This window comes from Etheostoma spectabile, chromosome 5 (assembly GCF_008692095.1).
Source record: "Etheostoma spectabile isolate EspeVRDwgs_2016 chromosome 5, UIUC_Espe_1.0, whole genome shotgun sequence".
In the NCBI taxonomy this organism is placed as follows: Eukaryota; Metazoa; Chordata; class Actinopteri; order Perciformes; family Percidae; genus Etheostoma; species Etheostoma spectabile.
Window position 1 is genome coordinate 33,853,228 of NC_045737.1, and position 11,742 is coordinate 33,864,969.

General features: G+C 41.2%; 1 protein-coding gene across 1 annotated transcript in view; it reads right to left on the reverse strand.

The window, feature by feature from the left end:
- The window catches only part of man1a2 (mannosidase, alpha, class 1A, member 2), a 151,946-nt gene extending 150,432 nt beyond the window's left edge, over positions 1-1,514 (reverse strand). Inside the window, exon 1 of the mRNA XM_032515891.1 lies at positions 1,260-1,514. The gene's annotated coding sequence lies outside the window, so the exon portion shown is untranslated. The remainder of the gene's footprint in view (positions 1-1,259) is intronic.
- Positions 1,515-11,742: the final 10,228 nt, after the last annotated feature.

The window sequence follows — 11,742 nt, forward strand, 5'->3', positions numbered from 1 at the left end:
ACCCATGTGCAGTATGTGTACGCTAAGCAACTGCTTTAAGGGGAGACACTACAGGCAACAACATAATTCTTCAATTTTTAGGTTTTTGGCTACTTTGCCTGCATAACATGGATTCTTCCAGGCTAGTGAAAAAAACACATTTTAAAATATACGATGAGGTACATGTTGTCTATTTGTGCCAGTAGATTTCTCCTAAATTTACCAAAGTTAGCATTACAAAATACCTCATTTTCCTTCAAACATTACAATTTCATTAAATTTGTAATACCAAAAGAAATATTCTAATGTAAGTAATACACTGATACAGTAATCGTTAGTTAAAATGGTTTACCCTATTCACATGTAGTGTATTGCAAAACGGAATTTTACAATCCATACAGGCTGTTTTCTTAAAATTACCTTTTCTCATACTGAGCCAGAAATCTCCACTTCTGTTGGCTGACATTTATTATGGAGTGATAAAAAAAAGAGAGATATCCAAAAGTCCCTTTGTACAAACCTTCGACTCTAACATGACAACAAAATGAAACAAGAAATTTCAACCGGGCCTTCCGATGATCAGATTTATGTTCTGGAAATGTATGCAAATTAGCACATATTTTAAAAGATAAAGCCCAATTTGCCTATTTAAGCAAAACATTTCAGAAAACGTGCAATGTAAAAATAGATTGTCGTAATGTAAGTAATCCACTGGGGAAGTTTCATCGTGATATCTATTAGTTAAAATATTTTCCCTAATCATCTGTAGCGTCTCCAATTAAGTGCCAATATGAAGATTGAATGGCTGGAAATCAAGCTAATAATAGCCCATTTAAACACCATCATAAGCGGTCGTATCAATGTCCGAAGCGTCCATACCAGCCACTGTTAACATGCATGTATATATGAGCCTATTTATTCGTGTTCAGTTGTTTTCTATCGGGTCTGCACGGAGCGGCGTCCCCACACAGAATACCAAGTTCATTCTCACAGTGCCAGTCTGTGTGAGGTGATTAGCCGATGCAAAATGCTAACAAGCGGCTAACTTATTCAGCTAACGTTCGCTAGCTAGAAAAACACCAACAGCGAAATTAACTGCCAAGGTATTCCGACATATGTGTTTTTTTGCTCGCTGGCGTTTTAGCAAACATGTAGCTGGTAAAGACTGAGCGTTGGGCACAGCATTTATAGATATGTAGGTGCTAGCTATTTGGCTAGGTTGCTAAGGCTAGCGGACAGAGGCGGACTCTTGTGTAGACGCCGCTGTGCTGCATCACCACCTTTCTCATTCGCTCGGTGAAAAACGATGCCACTCGGGATTGACGGTCCGCCTTTTGGAAGAAGTCGCAGTAGCAGGTGTCCTCATGTCCACGAATGTCGTACCCTGCTCTGGTTGAAACCGTACACCGTGAGCTCAGCTCCACATAGCGTTGCAGCTCCTCGCACTTTCAGGGGATGTTGATGACTGGTCGCTCTGACGGACTGGCAGAGCAGACTGCTGCTGCTGCTGCTCGGGGCTCCAGCATCAACTACTCAGCCTGCCCGAGTTAGGGACCGTCTGACAATTTCTTTATGCAGCATAACTGTATAATTATGATGTATTCCTTCAGCGTTTTGGATTAAGCTCTGGAAAGCGAAACTAATAACAAGGCAAACATATTAGGGATCGTCTGACAATTTTCATTAGACATAATTACTGTTATTATGATGTAGAACAAGGGACGTTATTAGGGACCGTCTGACAATTTCGTTGACAATGCTGAAATGAAAAAGTGTGATGCATACTTTCACCAAATTTGCTCAAATTAGGTTCCCAGACCCAGTGGTAGAAGAACAGTAAAAAAAAACTATTTTGTTAAAAGTCTTGCATTCAAAATGTGGAATAGATAGATAATACTAATACTAATAATGTGTACTGTTCATTGATTGATCCCATTGTTTTTGTTAGAAATCACTACACATAGGCCCGAAATACACACACACGCTCAGGACCTAGTCATGCACAAATGGAGAGATGTCAGAGTGAGTGGGCTGCCAGTGCAGGATCAGCACGATAGATAGATAGATAGATAGATAGATAGATAGATAGATAGATAGATAGATAGATAGATAGATAGATAGATAGATAGATAGATAGATAGATAGATAGATAGATAGATAGATAGATAGATAGATAGATAGATAGATTGATTCATATAATATACAGTAACTTCGTTCATTCCATAACATATTTTGTAAGCTCTTCACATGATGTGTGCAACAATCTTCAGTGTCCAGATCCTGTTAATGAGGCTCACATTTGGCAGCCATTAGCAATCCTACAAATACGTTTGTTTTTCTGTATGGAGTTTCTGCAGACTGGGGAACAACTGTTGCAAGAGCAAAACAGGAAAGCCTAAAATAGAGGTCTTTGTTGCCCTCATAAGGCTATAATAAGCATATTGCCGCACTGGTCTTACACACTTAAAGAGATTTTAATGGAACAGAGAGTACAAAATGTCTCAATCTTCTGCTCTAAAATGACCAATGAAAAGGGTTTAATGACAACTTTTGTGCAAACTGTATTAAAAAATGTAAGACTGTACGACATGTTTAATATCTCCAGAGAAGCAGTTTGCTTAACCAGGATGAGATTACATTTGTTTTTGTTTGTTAACATTGTATTTAAACAGGCAGTCTCACTGAGATCAGAATTATTTTTCAACAGAAACCAGAGTACAGATTTCTGTGTAAGAAAATATATGCAGTATAAGACAAAAATAGAAAGTAGAAATTATTAAAAATTAGACAAACATGTGGCACATATAATAGACAATTGAGTCCATTTCCTTCCATGTTACTTAGCCTGTAAAACAGTTGTATAGTGCAACATGATGACGTCATTGTGATGTTATCAGGGGTATCTTAGCCGAAGGCTTGCAGACTTCAAATACACAACAGAAAGCCTGTGTAACAGCTGGAGGTTGGAAGATATATGTGTTTACCCGGAAAAGAGGCCCTGATGAAAGGATAACATCAAATTGCATTGTGGGAAATGTAGAATCCAGTGTTTTCAGAGGTTAACCCACACTAGGGACTAAAAATTGAAATATCTCAACTTATGCTGCTTCTGTTTTGACACTTCTTTCATAGGTGTGTCTGTTGTGAGTCGCAGTGCGATACTAAATCATTGGAGTACCCCTTTAGGTTCTAACATTTTTGACAAGTCATTTCATTAGTAAGAATCATTGTATTATAACAAGATTTGTTCAAGTCCAGAACATGCATAGGTACATGTTAAAGTCAAAACCGTGTCTTGTAATCTTTACTTTATCTTTTAAGACTCAACCACCATGTTGAAGTGGAAGGCGTGAATATACAGTATCACTCAAGGGCATAGCACCGAATTTTGGGGCCTGCAGAAAGATATTCATTGTGGGCCCGTCCCCGCTACCACAGCTATTCATTCAAGCATCTTTTTGTGCCCTCCTCACATGAGGGCCCTGGGTCCCATTTCCACCCCCAATTCGGCAACCCTGGTATCACTTAAAGACAAGCAAGAACATAACTGTTGACCTTATGCTGACTTGCATAAATATAATCCTTAGGCAAGAAAATGATAATCAGACAAAACACGAGATCAACTAAAAAGAAAGAAATGAGACATCACAGAGAAAGAGATGTTCAGCTGATGTCCTCATGTTTTAGCAGCAACGACCTGCTTTAGTCACTACACAGCCTGGATATTAAATCATCAGTGGTTGCCACACAAAATTGGAAAATCTTATCAGGTACTGTTCTTTATCAAATGCAGCATGTGCGGTGTCGCTCCAAAGGACATAGTTCATCACATTTGTCTCCTGGTGTAGGACAATAACTTTTTTTCCCTTTTTTGGCCCCTGACTTAGGGTGCTCCATCTTCTTTTTATGCAGAGAGACACCGCTAAATATGTGACAGGTGTCACTTTCTCGGAGCAGTTTTTCCTTTCGCCACAGCCAAGAACAAACTCCCAGCCAAAAGCTCGCTCGGCTTTCTCTGCAAGTGAAGGGTGTGATTTGTTAGAAACCTCAGCGATGAAACGTCCCCTGCTACTGAATACCTGGCTTTCCCGTGGGGGGACTTGGGTGAGGGCCACAAACCTGGCTAAACCACAAACTCTTAAAGATAGGCCACAGCGAAAGGAAGATGTCCATGAATTATTCCACTGTGTTGAGTCTTTGACCACTCTCACTCCAGAAGAACAAGTGTGTGAGGCCCAAGGTGACCACATAAACATACAACCTACCATTTCAACATAAGCACATATTATACAGAAATGGATGATTGAAAGTATGAAAAGGTCTGCAGGCCTTGGATAGTTTAAAGTGGGTGTGGGAAAAAGAAAAAAGTACTGCTGTGGCACCACTGTGATAATCTTTGAACAGTTTTCAAAGGAACTATTCCTGTGGGAAAAGTAATTCTGGTGAAAACTAGATCATCCAGAGTAGCTGGGACACTGATGTTGCCATGCTAGCATCGTGGGAATGGCAGCTTTGATCAGTCGACCACTTTGGTCTAGACTGAAATATCTTTTTTTAGTATTGGATGGATTGCCATTCATTTCTGTGCAGACGTGAATGGATAAATGAATGAAGATTAATCCTCCCGACACTCTGGATGCAGGTATCCATGGTGTCCAGAGGATGTTATGTTAGATCTTTGCCGATTCCCTGACTTTTCATCCAGGTCAAATCTTTTGTCCAATACTTTGGTTTATAAACAAAAAACGGCAAAACCAATGATAGTCTCATCAGTATTGTGTGTATAGTGTATAATAATAATAATATTATTAATAATACAATTAAAACCTAAAACCCAAATTTTCCAAAATGAGTCAAAAGGGAATTTAAACAACAATTTTTCTGCTGCTTTTTAAAATAAAAAAAAACAGTGACTGCAGAATAGTAGGAAGGGCGTTGCACCGCTTCAAAGGAACGGTCACCTTTAGTTTTTAAAGGAGTGCGTGAGACCACCAGTAATCCTTGGTTAGAAGACCCGGGGGACCTGTTAGTAGTGTACAGATGGAGCAGGTCTGACATATAAGCAGGTGCCAGACCATGCAAAGCTTTATAAGCCAGTGCAAGAACTTCATATTGGATCCCGGACTTGATCTGAAGGAAATGTTATGAGTATAAAATTGGAGGGGTGTGCGACATCCTGCTGGACCTGGTCAACAGCATTGCAACAGAGTCCTGGACTAGTTGTAGACACTAATTAAGCCGGGATGAAATAAAAAGCATCCCATCCAAATGTTAGCATGCACACTAAACAAAAGATGGTGAACATTCATTCGTTCATTCGTCTTTATTATTGAGGAAAATTAGAAAAAGTAACATTACATTACAATGTAAAAACGGGCCTGACTCAGTTTAAAAACTGATTTTCAGCAGGTTCCTGTTCTGCAGAAACATAAAACCTGGTACAGCACGTCAGGACAGACATTATTACAAGACATCAATATGGAAAAATAAATTTAGACAACTAAAACAACAATACAGTTACATAAGGACAAAGACATTTATGCAAGACATCAGCTGGGCTAGTCAGATACGGACAGTGTAAACAAGGCTTGGACAATACATGAGCAAATTAATTAATGCGTGCAAGTGTAACTGTTAAAAAGGAGCTGTTTGGGCCTTTTTGAAATATGTGATGGATGACAGTGTTCTGATGTGATATTGAATGTCCTTCCAAATCTTGGTATATGTATAAAAAAAAAGATTTCTGACCAAAGTTGCTTTTGTATGTATTCTACCTGCTGAACATCAGCATGTTAACATTGTAAATGGCGTTAGCGTTTAGCTCAAACAATGGTGTGCTCAGGTACAGTCTTTATAGAGCCGCTAGTATGACTGTACTCTCAAAAGCCATTGATTAGATGTGACAAGAGAAAAGTAAGATGTTTTATGTTATATATATTTTTGTAAATGTGGGGTTATTTAGGCGTTCAAAGAAAATCAAAGGCATAGTGTAAATCAATAATTTTCCATGAAGAAATAGATAGATGTATCCTCTCATATATCTCCCAGTGAATTTCAACAAACGAGACTTTAACTCGTGAAAATGCTCCACAGCCATTTACTTCACTAAAGGAGGATTGTATTTCTCATCCTTTTGTCTTTGTTCCATATTGAAGTAGAGCTTAGCAGGCAGTTAGTCTGGACTGTGACATTGTCAGCCCACTTACCAAAGTGAGCTTTTCTCTGACAGGTAATCTATCAATGTATAAAGTTCAACTATAAAGACAGTCCTAGCGTTTTGCTGAGTGTGAAGACAGCCGGTTGCTGAGTTCATCAGCTGGTCCTTGAGCTGCCACCGGCTGCGGCCTCCTTCTCAGCAGCAGATGCAGGACCACTGGGACGTCTGATTTGCAGGACACCCCTCAGTGAGTGAATTAGTGGCAGTGCTGCGGTGTGCAGTGCTGTAATCACTGCAAAGTCCTCCCTTCAGAGAGGCATTACTATGAGTCACCCTCTCCGCTCAGCGAGTAGGGTCGGTTGGGTTTGACGCCAGGGCTGATGTGGGTGCAAGAAGACACACGGGGGGGGAAAAAAAGAGCTGAGTAGACACAAAAAGGCTGACAGTTTCCATTTCACAGCCAAGTTGCAGAGAAAGGAGGGTGTGTGGTAGTGAGAGAAAGGAGGGTGTCCTTTGCTTCAATGCATCTTTGATCATCATTGTCAGAGGGATGGATTGCTGGACTGGGAAGGATTTATAGCACATTTCACACCCACAAAGAACAATGCTTTAAAGACAAAACACTCATCCTTTGTGGAAAGGAGGAGGAATCAGCAGAAAGCAAAACAATAGGGACACAAAATCTTTAAAGGAGGCCTTGGCGTGACATAAGATGCTGTATTTCAGCTGGTAAATGCAACCAAAAGCCATCTGTCCTTCAGTAGTTTTTTGCCTGACAGGATGAAACCATGAATTATGACACGGACGACGAGCCGCACCAGAGCACCCGAAGGAACCCGCCTGTCAGTGCAGGGGCAAGGGCAACTGCAGCCTCTGGCTTGTGTGGACAGCGGCATGTGCATGTGTCCGCAGAGTGAAACGGGGGTGTGAAGTGTCAATCCCACGCTCTAGAGGCGATAACAGTGCCCGGAAGGGGCTCTGCGACACACTCTTGATTTTCGACATTCCAGGTAATGGCACGATGCAGCGCCTTCCCACCGCCCTAAGAACAGTGATTACGAGTCCCTGCAGACAGCGTGATGGGTAGATAAACAGAGCTCAGTCAACATGGCTGAGTGAAGCACATCTTCGTTATGTGTATGGACACCTACCTATCTAAAAGATGATGGCGGTTCCATCTCAGTCACTGTGGGACAGCACTTCAAATCTGAATTATACCTTTTTTTAAACCACCATTTTGCTCAATGATTCCGATATTTGTGACTTGAAAGTACAATTTCTTTCACATTTTGCAGTAGATTTCAAGGAAGTGTGATCAGCTACTGTATTGCATTAAAATCTGAGTTTTAATATTTGTGTTCCTGAACTATTTGCATTGAATGGAAAATTGTAGACGTGTTGTGCATTGTTTTGTACACAGGCATTTCAATATTCTTTTCTAAATATTTGGAAAACTTCACTAGAATGCAAAGTAAAGTTCAAAAGTCTCTAAAAGCAATGTCTCTAAAATGAATATACATAAACAGCTTGATGGAGAGGTACAAAACAGACATTTTCTGTAATGCTGCAATTTTGTAAAAGCTCAGAGCTCCAAAAAGTCAGTGGCTTCACCTGCATTTAAAAGTGAATGGTACCTTTGAATTTATTTTTTCGCTAGGGACAGTGCACACCTTCTTAGCTGTACCCGAGTTGGCTCTAAGCTAACTAGCTAGCTATAAGCTAATTTAAATCTGTAGTCCCCGGGCAGGAAACAGACAATAACATGTCAGTTGAGAAAACGAACACAGTACCGATTCAATATACAACAACATTAGCAACAATTTATTTATTTATACTCTTTAATGATCCCCTATGGGGAAATTACAATTTACACTCTGTTGTTATTACACACTACACACACATGTGTGTATGTCCTTGTGCATAGGACTCCTATGGCTTGCATTTTTTAGGACATTTTTTTAGACAAATACACACACATGCTCAAGACCTATACATGCACTAATGGAGAGATGTCAGAGTGAGTGGGCTGCCAGAGCTGGACCAGCGCCCTGGTTCGGTACCTTGCTCAAGACCACCATGGCAGTGCCCAGGAACTGGCATCTCTCCCGCTACCAGTCCACACTCCGTACTTTGGTCTGAATGGGGACTTCAACCAGCAACCCTCCGGTTCCCAACCCAACGTCCGTTACATCCATTACATTCAAGCCATTGACAGATGAGTTGATACACTACTAATTAAGACTATTAGTTCCACACAACTCTCTCTGTATTTATGTTTTCTAGAAACTGGTGTCGTCCCAAAGGGTGGGGGTGGTGCGCAATCACTGAAGGCTTGTATCATATGGACGCGCTGACAGTTTTGTTGTCATTACTTAGAATTCCTCATGGGGGTGACAAAAACTACGCACCATCGCTTTAATTCAGGAAGGTAAAAACTTACAATATGCATGGATAACAAACAGCTGGAGTAAAATGAATTGAGAAGGCAAGGCAAGACAAGTTATTTGTAGAGCACATTTCAGCAACAGGGCAATTCAAAGTGCTTTACGTAAAACATTCAAGAGCAGTTAAAAACAATTAACAAATGAAAAACAGATAAAAAATACGAGAATAAAATTTACAGTGCAGTATGATAAATTAACAATTATTTAAAGAAAGGCAGCATCAAAAAGGTAGGTCTTCAGTCTGGATTTTAAAGAAGTGCGAGTAGTGCGAACAGCCTCTTTTTCCTGTATACCCCCAATCTGTTTGTATATTTGTCTTTGGTATATTGTTCAGTCAAAATCGTTAGATGTCTCCCTCCTCACTCTTCTTATCCTCACACCCTAAGTATCCATTGTGTTTTTTAGTCTCATCAAACTAGTTCAGGTCTGCTTGTTGTTTGTTGTGATCAATCATTCCCGTTGCACCAGAGTTGTATTGGAAAACAATACATATCTGTTGGAAAAGACAACCTCACCCATAATATCAGCTTTAAATATCAGAGGACCCAGAGTGAGATAAGGGTATCATGTTGTCAGTGATGTATGGCTTTATGGCCAGGCTGGTAAAGGTGCAATGACAAATTACACTCAGTCTCATTAGACTGAGTAACTTTCTGTTTGATTGCACTTTTTAGAGTTGTTTCCGGTGAGTTTACTTTGCATTTAATGAAATATTTAAATACACATTATGTTGTAAACGCTCCATAATTGTTGATGTAGCCAGTAGTAAATCCATATGTGTAGCCTATTTGCACAAAAATGAAGAGGAAAAGGTCTCTTGCAGGTAACAGATGTTACATTAAATTGTGAAATGTATTCAAGATTGTATCCACGCAGCATTTTGTTGTATTTTATGTGTACTTTATAAATGGGTTTGAAAGTTGTTATAGAAATAAAGTCAACTTACTTTTTGACTGATTGATGAATCGATGAATCAAAGTCGACATAGAGCATAAAACAGCCAACCACCACCAGCTGAGCTGTCTACCTGCAGGTGCTTTCGCAACATTTGTGTCAAATTGAAACACAATCAGAATTTATTGGCGAGGCGAAGGTTTGTCTGAGTCTGTATTTATTGGATTGCGCTGCTTTGTTTTGGTAGCTTTAAGTCGTGTTGTGATGTTTCTAAAGTAACGAGTACATTTAAAATGTCCCACTCTAGTGACCCACCCTTTCGAAAGCATCCGGACCGATTTCCGTGAACTTCAGACAGCAGCAGACGATTCAAATAAACAAGCTTCAATGGCTTTTACCAACTGCACTGTTTTCCAATGGGAGCTTGTTAGGCTCCATTTAGATCCCAGTAAGTATATTACTGTCATGACGGTGGCCCAACCTCTCTGTTTTCTAATCATGTTAGACAGTGATCAACCTGAATGACCTGCAGTTACTCAGTTACACACACACACACACACACACACACACACACACACACACACACACACACAAACACACACACACACACACACACACACGCGCACGCGCACACGCACACGCACACACGCACACACACAGGTATTGTTCTGATTCCATAGGCATTTCTGTGTCAGCAGCAGTGGTGGAGGAAATGTTCACTCAGATCCTTTAAAAGTATAATCAGTATGTATAATCAGGAAAACATACTTTACTGATTAAAAATAAAATGACAAAAAATAAAACTTATAATAATAATAAACCAAATAGCCTAAATTAAAAGAGCAGCTAATCTTTACATTTATGAAGCTGGAACCATGAAATGTGCTTGCATATAAGAATTTAAATTATTGGGTTGTGGAATATAATTTGTATATCGAAAAAAAAAAATCATATTTTACAAGTTCTTGTTCCTAATTTGTAAAATAACTAAAGCTGTCAGCTGTCTGGGAGAGCTGTCAGCTGTGACTCTGGACGGCTGGACGTCAGCTCAGACTCTGACGGCTGGACGTCAGCTCAGACTCTGGACGGCTGGACGTCAGCTCAGACTCGGGACGGCTGGACGTCAGCTCAGACTCGTGGAGGCTGGACGTCAGCTCAGACTCTGGACGGCTGGACGTCAGTCGACTCTGGACGGCTGGACGTCAGCTGTGACCTATGACGGCTGGACGTAGCTGTGACTGGAGCTGGAGTCAGTGGACTCGGGGGATGGACATCACTGAGACTCGGGTACGGCTGGACGTCAGCTCAGACTCTGGACGGTGGCCGCTGTGGACTTGGCGGCTGGACGTCAGCTGAGATCGGGACGGCTGGACGTCAGCTGAGACTCGGACGGCGGACGTCAGCTCAGTCGGACGGCGGACTCAGCTGAGACTCTGGACGGCTGGACATCAGCTGAGACTCGGGACGGCTGGACGTCAGCTGAGACTCGGGACGGCTGGACGTCAGCTGAGACTCTAGACGGCTGGACGTCAGCTCAGACTCGGGACGGCTGGATGTCAGCTCAGACTCTGGACGGCTGGACGTCAGCTCAGACTCTGGACGGCTGGACGTCAGCTCAGACTCGGGACGGCTGGATGTCAGCTCAGACTCTGGACGGCTGGACGTCAGCTGAGACTCGGGACGGCTGGACGTCAGCTAAAACTCGGGAACACAGGTCGGCTCTGGAACACTGGTACCTCTGAAGTACAGTACTTGAGAAAATGGATCACTGCTTAGCAATAGTAATAGACAACAAATCCTTATACCTAGACAACATTGTAGGTTGATTTCCAAAAACTGCTGTTTCACGTTTTTTGTACTTATTTTACATCCATGGGAATTTTTCGCGCTTATACTTTGTCATCTCACTTCCACGTTTGCACTTATGATAATTACTATAGCCACAAGAGGCTGCCGCTTCACAAGGAAATTGTGGGTCATTAGGAGCTGCTTGCATAATCAACCCATATGGCCGTTTCCTGGATTCAGACAGGCTGGTAATAAAATAACAATAGAATTTGTCCAAGTCTTAACTGCCGGTGGGGTTTGCTTCATTTGTTACATAACTTGCTTCTGTGGCGCCCATGAATTATTGACACCACACTAATTTTAACAAATCAAGATGAATTATTCACAACTAGGCACAGGGATTCTCCAACATGTTCACATTCATAGAGCTGTCTCTCTCAGAGTGCATTTCAGGTGACCTTTAATGCACAGGCTGTGTGT